The sequence below is a fragment of the Coptis chinensis genome, chromosome 9 (assembly GCF_015680905.1).
Source record: "Coptis chinensis isolate HL-2020 chromosome 9, ASM1568090v1, whole genome shotgun sequence".
Classification (NCBI taxonomy): Eukaryota; Viridiplantae; Streptophyta; class Magnoliopsida; order Ranunculales; family Ranunculaceae; genus Coptis; species Coptis chinensis.
This window is the reverse complement of record NC_141464.1, coordinates 48,596,612-48,603,738: the sequence shown is the minus strand read 5'-3', so window position 1 is coordinate 48,603,738 and position 7,127 is coordinate 48,596,612.

The window sequence follows — 7,127 nt, the reverse complement described above, 5'->3', positions numbered from 1 at the left end:
TTAAATGAACAATTAGGAAAGATGGATGGTGATGTAAAGAAATAGATATTAGTAATAGAAAATCACCTCTTTGAACAATGCCAAATCTGGAGCGAGAGTTTAGCGAATTGTGTGAGAGAGAGAGTGATCCAGGTTTTATACTGAGAGTAGAGGAGCAACGTAAGGGAAAAATCATTGCTGTTTTAATGTTTGCTCTAATAGCAGTCAGTATTGGTTATTTGGGAAGGCCAAATTAGAGAGAGGAATTACAGTATCAGTGAAATTAGTCGTTAAGGATATGCATTTTTATGAGGATGTGAAATTAGTCGTTGTGAAATTAACTCCTTCCGTTTCTTTGAGAGCTTGAAAGGTGGGAACGCTAGACTATACTATTACTGGAAGATGAAGTTGGATCGTTTTCCCACAATTTAATTTATCATGCTTTAGAGTGTAGTGTGGTTGAAGCCCAAGCCCAAACCCATCCAAATTAGATTCGGAAGTCATATTTTTAAAATGTATATTTGAGAAAGAAAACTCAAAAATGGTGTTTTACTTTGTTTTAAATGCAATAAATAGAAAAGAGCCAAATAGGAAAGAAGAGAAATTTGATTTAGGCCCATTATTTTTTTATCAATTGAAAAATTGATAATTTAAGAATCCAATGTACAACCAACCAATGCATGCTTTGAATTTGTATTAAAAGAATTATCTCATTAATTAATAAGGGATACACAAATCTCCATGCACATCTAACTCAGATCCCCACGCGATCCCGACCTCTCTTTGTCCTGCCATTGTATTTTATTATAATAGATGTGAACGTATGAAATTGCATGCTTTAATCATATCTTTATAAGTTTTGGGCCAACATATAAGAACCCTTAGGCCTTGTTTAATTTAATTGGGATCCACAATGTAATTAGGTATAAGATATTTCGAGGAATTTTAAAGTTTCGCGGAATTTCAGAAGCTAATCTAATAGAGAAACCTATTATATGCAACCCATGGGCCTTGTTTTATTCAATTGAGATCCATAATGTAATTAGGAACCTAAAATTTCATAGAATGTCAAAATTTCAGGGAATTTCATAAGCTAATCATTTATAGAAATTCCAAAAACTGAAATAGAATTCAGGTGATGTAGGAAACTATTTTAAAAATATGTGTTTTCACATCTTTTTATTTAGCAACCATCCGGCCTTAGACTTAGTAACCAAACACTATAAAAATAATATCTAAGCATGTAGTTTCATAACTGAAAACCCTAAACACATCGCTGCATCTCAGAGCATGCATGCGCCTTATACAAGAACAAACTTAGCGCGTACCGCACTCGTATTAATTTGGTATCAGCATTCCTACTCGCGCACCGTGCTCTCCAAATGGTTATTCCAAGATTCCAAGCGCGCACGCGCTTTCACTGCAAGCTTCTAGGTTCAGATTTCCAGGTTCTACTTTTCTAACTTCCAATACTTTAATTCATTACTCGGTTGTTATGACTACTCTAAAAATTATGCCGGAACAGTCTTTTTATGACTTGCTTGATAGTGACACTTATGGCTTTTTCTTCGACGACATGATTAACCAATTATGTTGGCACCCTCTGTTAGTATATCCATGTTATACTTATTCACATCAACTTACTGCTTATTTCTATGATAATTGTAAATTTTCTAATAACTAAGATGGAGAACAAGTGTTCTCTGTCACCATAAACAATGAAATAATAGATTTAAGCAAATATTTGTTAGCATTGGCGCTAAGGTTTTCTATGCCTCCTGGCCAAGATACATGGGATTACATGTAAGATAATGCCTTCTATTATAATTATGCATACTTCCACAAGACTTATAGGGTGGGCGTTTTCCGTTTAGAAGACCAATGCCAACAGAACATAGCCCTTAAAAGCATGTCCATTAACATAGGGTCTACTATGTTTTTCATTATGCTCAATATATTAGGGGAATGACATTTTTCAACTGTGAATAGCGCCACTAGAAACGTCTTCCTTGCTTAAGTTGAGGGGCGTATGAATTTTGATATTCCCAAGACCATAGTGTCTAGTTTAGCACGAGCCCATACAATGAGGAATGAGTACCTTCTAATGCATGTTATGATTTGCCGCATAATGCGATTCTTTTTTCTGGAATTCTGTACACGTTTCACTGATTGGGTTAAGGTTGATACAATGCACACAACCAATGTTATAGTATGTTCTTTACGTGTTATGGTTTGACTTGGCTGGCGCCTACAACCTCACCTAGTAGCCCCATGCACCCCGTCCGACCAAATTGCACTAAATAGGTTGGCTAGGGTAGATGAAAACAGAATGAAGGTATGGAAAGTAGTCATAGATATGCAAGACTTAAAGGAGCCTCATTTCACAAGTTAGGAGCAACCGGAGGAAAATGCATGATTACCTCAACTATATATGGTAATATATAAAATTTTCTTGTTAGAGTTCGCTTACGTCCCAAGTGACTTTTTATTTCCTGTTATCTTCATAATGGATGGAACTCATATACGAGTTGCATTTGCAATTTATTTCTTTATATTTGTATCGTTTAACTTTCTTTTATAGGTGCTCCCATTTCCAAGGACGTTTCTATGGTACTCTCTATTCTTTATTTTCATTCCATACTTTGGAGACAAAACATGATTCTATTTGGGGGTGGTATAGAAACACGCTGTAAATGTTTAAGCACATATTAGGTTGTATATTATGTATTATTTGTCATATAAAAAATAGAAAAAGCATAAAAATAGTTTATACTATGCACTTAGGATAATGGTATTATTTCCTTTTCTATGATGATATTAGTATAGAAATCTCAAGTAGCAATAGAATTAAGCGTAGTTCTTAGAAATTTAGGTTAATATGTAGGTAATAGTCATCTCATCTTTTCAGTAACATCTTACATGAGCATTGATAGAAATTTAACTGGCCTAAATAAATAGACTAATTAAATCCTATAATTAAACCGCAAACACACATCTATCGTTGAAAATAGTTGCGGCAAACGGGTCGATCCCACAGAGGCTGCTACTTGGGACAACTGAGTACTAACTTATTATTTATCCTAATTCAAACAATGTTGTTTTTAGAGAAAGTTGGAATTAACTACTACTAAAGCAATTTAACTAAACTAATATATTTGAAAACAATAAAAAGTGGACTAAAACAATTGGAGAAGGACTAGGACTTCCGAATCTACCCTGTCGCCTTTCAGTAAATATTTTAGAATTGGGTTTTAGTGTTTCAATTTTAATACGAGAAACATCCGAATGAGAATTCAGTGCTTCTCAGGATTTTATCGTGACAAAGCTATTTGTATTTAAAAACATCTTTTGAAATTCAGGACTAAGGATCAAACGTAAAAGATTATTTGTCTTTTTACGGCACAAATAATATCCAAATTTGATATTGGCAATGGAACTCAGGCTATGATTATTAGTTGATCAGTTTACACTACCTAGGATGCTTGACATACAAGGTGCACAAACAAAACTAACTATTAATCGAGAATGTGACAAAAGAAGATTGAACAGTAAATTATAGATGTGAAACTACCGAAACCCAATCATAAAACAAATACATCAAGACTAGGGCTTCATCATAGCCCTAGCTTTAAAAGTTTAGCAACACATAATAATTAAACTGAAAATAAGGAAACGGTTAGGAGAACTCTTGTTGACAGCAAGTTCGGCTTGGTCTTCCCTCTTCTCGCTCTAATTCTCCTCTCGGTTTTAGCGCGTCTCCAAAGATAATCGTCCTGTTTCAGTTTTCCCTCGTATATATATCGTTTGGTTTAGGGTTTTAATTTATTAAAGGAAATATTCGAATTGGAAAGGCTGTGGGTCTTGTGATCGAATTAGAATAACCCAACCAATGGGTTTTTCTGTTTTGATCTAGTGGTCCGGTTCTAGTGTAACTTGAAGAGTGATGGATCATAAAAAAAACTTAAGCTTTCATCTTGGGTGCTGATCACGTGCTCCACTAAAGCCCAAAAGACCATTGCCCTTTTAATTCCTTTTGTGTCTTCTTTCCTTTAGTTTGGCCCAACATCACAACTAACAAGTCCCATCCAAATAAACCAAGCCATATCCAAATGTAAATAGTGAATTCATCAATGCTAGGCACTTCTACTGAACTGTAAAATCAATGAACACACTAATATATCCCAAATCTTTGGAGTTTCATCACTTTTAAGCAACTAACTCCAATTCCCGCAAAATTACCAAAAACACACTAACTAAATCAAACAAATTAATTAAACAGACTAACTGATATAAAATTAGGCATACATAATATAAAATTTACATACTTATCAAGCATGTATGAGACCTATGTTAGACTACTTAATTTTACATATCCTGTAAGATTCTAGCCTAAAAGCTTCATATGAGTGAGTATCTAAGTGATGACACAAATGAGACATATAATATGAGTAGAGAAATCACACACCTACTTGTTTGATCACCATACCATATCTTAAGCGAGAATTTATGCCCTCTTTAGATTGATATAGCTAAAAATTTATACCTATAAGTAATTATTCGCTAGTCGTCTCTCTAAGCCTTTCAATTAGCCTTTTCGCAACCACAAATCCATTATCCATCTTTTAAACCAATAAAAAAAAGCCTACCCATCTTTGAATGAGTCTAATAATAGGAAGAGTAAAGAGAATAAAGAGAAAGACCTATGGAAAACCAAAAATTAGTTATTTGCTTTAGAAAAAAAAAAGAAAAGAAGTTTCTATCCAAAGAAAAGAAAAGAAAATAAAAGAAAAATAAAAAGAAAAACTCCAACAATAGAATAAAAGGAGTCAAAAAGCCAAAATAAAAAGGCTAATAATGGAAACTTAGTGTAGAAGCAAAGTAAGAACAATATTTTGTCTAGTTACATGTAATTGAAGACCCTATTATCTCAGACTTTTTTATTTGAATATCTATTACGTTTCTTCTTAAACCATCACCTCAACCCCGTATCACCTAATAAAGACCTCTAGCTCAATTATGATTAATTTGGTGTGATAGTAACTGGTAGATGTGATTGATCGACCTCGGCTCCGTTGGATGTCATTGAGATTGTGAGGAAACATGTACCCACTCCATACTAGAGTGAGCTAACTTGACTGGAAAAATCATCATATTTTTGTCTTGACAAATTGTGAGGACATACTTAAGGATGCTATTCCCAAAGTTTCATAAACGGACTTGCTATTGCATTTCATAACATAGTTCATACATGCATGTATATTTTTAGATGATTTGATTATTATACGTGTATTAGCTTAGGTTTCAAAAGCATTATTCTTATTATATTGCTATAAATATGTATAGATATATGAGATTAATTAGGAAATTTATTTTTATCTCATAGTCATTGTAGTATAAATGAAGTTTGTGAGTACCTTCTCTAGAAAACTCTCACGAGGCTATAACTCGTCTACTAGGGAATTCCTAGTGGTTTAAGGCCTAATTGCATATGGTCAATGCAATCGCACTCCGCGAAACGAGATTAGTTAGGACCATATTTTTGGCTACTTATCTGTTTTTATTTCTCATATTTGCTTAAGGACAATGCAATTACACTCCCTTTAATAGTACTCTACTTAGGCTAATTATGTTTATAATAAATAAAAATTAGTACTGTTTACGCATTTTTGTGCATTTCAGGACTTGAAGTTGATTAGGTGACTAAAAACACCACTTTTGTATGAAAAACTAGTCAAGATGATTACCGAGGAAGTTCTACATTTAAAGCCCAAGAATCATGGAGAAAAGCCTTTTTCAAGCCTAGTCAAAGCTGGGAAGTCAAAGTCAATCCGGGTAGAAAAATGATAGAAAAGTCAACATAACTTTAATAGGTCTTATCTTTGGACTTAGGCTTTAGAATTGGGAATAGTTTATGTCAAAACGACCGGCTCGAAATGAACTTTCTAATGGACCCAACCTTGATTCAATCAAAGCTATAAAAATGGACAAAAAAGGCACTGAAGTAATTTCTAATAGTTGTAGCCTCTTTAGATTTAGCCTAATCGACTTTGGGTTCATTTTAGAGGCCCAAAGTCTCCCTTTTTGGCCTAGGCACGAAAATGTAACCCTGACCCTCTCCTATATAAAGAGGGTTAAGGCTAATCACTCCTATCTCTCTCCCTTTTTTCTAGCAATATACTTTTTCCCTTAGTTAATAATTAGTTTAGTTTAGTTCTTAATTAGTTTTACTTTCTTTAGGGTTAGAATAATGTTAGGTTATAGTCACCATTAATTCCCATTAATAAAAGCTTTAGTTTTTCAATTAATTATTGCCTTTTTAATTATGTCTTTAGTTTATTTATTTAATATGATTCCAATGCTACAAGGCTAAACTTCCATTAGAGGAGGTTTATGAAGCCATGTGAGGATGATTAACCATTAGTATTATTGTTTTACAAATAAAAACTTCAAGTTCTTTGTTATGAGTAATTAGAGTTTAGAGCCACCACCAAAGAGATTTGTGGTGGAGCTAAACTCTCATGCTAGTGAAGCTTTGATCCGAGAGGACTTGGTGTTAACTAGGGATAAAAACAAGTGATTCGATACTAACTAATAGTCAATCGAATCGCGTAGCGGATTAAACTCCTTCTAATATCTTCTCTTGTCATTTGGAATCACTGTTTTTCACCTCATATCTACTATTTTGACTCTCATTAGTGAAGCATACTTCTAATCTAAACTCGCATCCAATTATTGTACAACTAGAGTTTGGCAAACACGACTAATCCTATTTATTTATATGATATTGAAAGTATTATATCTACTATTTTGATAAGCTTAATTCACTATTTCTTCACCTTCAATCTATTTTTTGATAGCATATAAGAATTCATTAGTTATCAGTGGACGTCATTAATTGTGTATCCACCATTGACTTACAAAGAGGTGTTATCTTATGCAATGAACCTAAAGTAAGTAGTATAGTGGTTCCTCACAAAAGGAGGTCTAGATGTCCACTATTTACTACTATTTACTTTTTGCCTTTAATAAAGCTGCACCATGTCTTGCACAACAGTCCATGCCTAAATTAGTCTCCCTCTAGGTGGAAGAAATATTTATCCATGAAGATTTGGCCTTAAGTTGTATCCACCTTGTTTTGACCCTCCAAT